The sequence below is a fragment of the Myotis daubentonii genome, chromosome 2 (assembly GCF_963259705.1).
Source record: "Myotis daubentonii chromosome 2, mMyoDau2.1, whole genome shotgun sequence".
In the NCBI taxonomy this organism is placed as follows: domain Eukaryota; kingdom Metazoa; phylum Chordata; class Mammalia; order Chiroptera; family Vespertilionidae; genus Myotis; species Myotis daubentonii.
This window is the reverse complement of record NC_081841.1, coordinates 88,226,924-88,230,358: the sequence shown is the minus strand read 5'-3', so window position 1 is coordinate 88,230,358 and position 3,435 is coordinate 88,226,924.

The window sequence follows — 3,435 nt, the reverse complement described above, 5'->3', positions numbered from 1 at the left end:
TGATTCTCCGATCATGGCTGGGGGGCAGGGCAAAGGCGGCCCCAGGGCCGCCTTTGCCCTGCCCCCCAGCTCTTAGCTCCCCCCTGGGTTTCCGATCACTGTCAGTGGCAGGGGGCTTCTTCCTGCTTTCCCTTTCGCCTCCCTGCATTGTGCCTACATATGCAAATTAACCGCCATCTTAGTTGGCAGTTAATTTGCATATAGCCCTGATTAGCCAATGAAAAGGGTATCGTCGTACGCCAATTACCATTTTTCTCTTTTATTAGTGTAGATTATTGACTATATTCCCTATGCTGTACTTACATTCCTAAGACTATTTTTTATAACTGGCTACTTGTACTTCTTAATTCCCCTCAATTTACCTCCCATTTGGCAACCATTAAATTGTTCTCTGTATCTATTAGGCTGTTTCTGTTTAGTTTGTTCATTTATTGTGTTTTTTAGATTTCACATATAAGTGAAGTCATATGATATTTGTCTTTCTCTGACTTACTTTACTTGTCATATATCCAATAGGTTTAGTCACATCACAAATGACATGATTTCATTCTTTTTTAATGGCTGAGTAATGTTCCATTGTATATATGTCCCATTTTTAATCCATTCATCTATTAATGGATATTTAATTTGCTGCCATTGCTTGGCTATTATAAATAATGCCGCAATGAACATAGGGGTGCACATATCTTTTAAAATTCGTATTTTGGATTTCTTTGCATAAATACCCAGGGGTGGAACTACTTGCTAGGTAATATGGTAGTTCTGTTGTGAATTTTTTGAGGAACCTTCAGCCTGTTTTTCATAGTGGCTGCACCAACAGTGCATGAATATTCCTTTTTCTCCACATCCTCACTAACATTTGTCATTTGTTGTTTTATTAATAACTAGAGGCCTGGTGCACAAATTCATGCATGGGTGGGGTCCCTCAGCCTGGTTGGCGATTGGGGCCAATAGAGCTGTCTCACCCGGTGGTTGCTGTGATGTGCACTGACTACCAGAGGGCAGATGCTCCAACCGGTAGGTTAGCTTGCTGCTGGGGTCTGGCCGATTGGGACTGGGCAAGACAGGGATGGACACGCCCTGGAGCCCTCCCATAGTTTCTCATGCAGTCTCTCCCTGGCCACTGGCCCTGATTGGCCCAGATCAGGGCTGGAAAAGATGGCCCTGATCAGCCCTGATCGCCGGCCAGGCAGAGGGATCCCACCCGTGCATGAATTCATGCACTGGGCCTCTAGTCCTATTATAACTGTTTGGCTTTCTACAAGAGAGCTAAATTATTTTTCACCTTTAAAAATAAAGAAGTTGGTTTCAGATAAGTGCTCTGGAGTAAATAACAAAGGATAATGTGATGGAGTAAAAGCTATAGTGGGATTAGGGCAGACAAAGATGGATGGAGTTGTCAGGAAAATCCTCCATGACAGCTTAGATTTAAATTGTGAAGAAGAATTCATAAACTACTTGGAAGGACTACCTAACCCTGACCATATACCTGCCTGACCTGTTTCATGTCTCTCTTTACCAGCCTTACTTCTGCACCATTTGAGGCTCAGTTCAGATGTATTTTCTCTCAGAACATTTTTCTAATGAACAAGACCGTGTTAAGTACCCCATCCCTACCTCGAAGTTAGCTTGTAATCTCTGTAAATTGCAGGGTTTTTTTTTCTTTAATTGTCTATCTTCACACTTGAGATATTGAAGGTAGGTGGAGACCCTGCCTTGATCATTGTTGTAGCCCCTATACTTAGTAAATATTGATGATGAATGACTAATATAAAAATGAAAAACTACTGGTAATCTATAAATATTGCATTTTAACTCATCTCTTGAGACACTGGATTAATATCTAGAATTTTGAGGCAAATTCTTGAAGATGACCCTTTTTATATAAGCTTTATTTCTCCTTTTTCATGAACTATCAATAAGGACTTTCTGATCGTATGCTGTTTCAGAGACAGCAGATTTTAATAAGAAACAAAAGTTAAGCTGTACTCATAATACATTGAACTTAAAAGCAGCCAAGAGCAATGAATTTTCAGTTTCTTTCCATATATTTAGAGAAAAAACAACAACAATACTTTGATTCTTCAAACCAGAAAAATGGCTCAAACACAGAGCAGTTCCCTGCATTCAGTTTCCTTACATTGATTTGTTTAAAACATAGGAGGAATTTTAGAAATCATCACACTGGTGACTTGCAATATAGCATCCTATATAATAAAAGGCTAATATGCAAATAGATCGAAGGGTGGAACAACCGGTCACTATGATGTGCACTGACCACCAGGGGGCATACACGGAACTTGGCAGGCATCGGCAGCATGTGACAGAGTGCAGAATATGGTGGGTGTCAGGTGTGGCAGGATGGTGGAGCAAGTGAGCGGGAGTGCCAGACCAAGGCAGGGTTCTGGTTTCTGTCATCGGAGTGAGCTTCTGGTGGTTACTGAAAATTCTTTTCACCTGCACTCCGTGGTCCTGCCCAGTGCTCACACCTGCTGCTGGCACTAGCCCTGCTCCCACCTGTTGCTGGCACTGGAGCTGCCACTTGCACCTGCTGCTGGCGCCCAACACCTGTCCCGATCAGTTGGCACCATCAGCAGGTGTGAGCGGCGGCTGTCAGCTCCCATCACCCCTGAGGTCTTCTCCACCTCCCCCTGCTCCTGAGGGGTGATTGGGGCAGCAACCGCCATCACACTGACAGTGCCAGCCCTGCTTGCACCTGCTGCTGGCGCCGGCCCCAATTGCTCTGCACTGTAAGCACGTGGGAGCAGCGATGGCAGGAGGGAAGCTGCTGGCAGACAGGAGACCAGGGCCGCAGTGGGAGGGGTTGGACGGGGGCACAGAGGATGGGCCGAGACCCGCCCCTGTGCCCACCACAGCCTCGCAGCCCACAGTTCCTTTCAAGGTGCACAAATTTATGCACTGGGCCCCTAGTTTAATATAAGAATTAATTCCTATAATTTAACTTTGAGGTATAACCTTACTGTGTATTAATTAGAACACTAATTTCCACCTACCCTATTTGGAAGAGGTAGAAGTGTTGTTTGGCTCACCAGCTCCTTAGCAAAGTCTTTTCTCAGATAAAAAATTAATACTTGAAACTTTTCATCAAAAAATAACACTTCTCAGAGCTATAAATTCTAAACCTGACATTGCCATTTAAATGATTCTAATTTTTCTCAGATAAAAATATTTTTGCGGGGCCGAAACCGGTTTTGCTCAGTGGATAGAGCGTCGGCTTGCGGACTGAAAGGTCCCAGGTTCAATTCCGGTCAAGGGCATGTACCTGGGTTGCGGGCACATCCCCAGTAGGAGATGTGCAGGAAGCAGCTGATCGATGTTTCTCTCTCATCGATGTTTCTAACTCTCTATCTCTCTCCCTTCCTCTCTGTAAAAAATCAATAAAATATATTTAAATATATATATATTTGCGGGGCT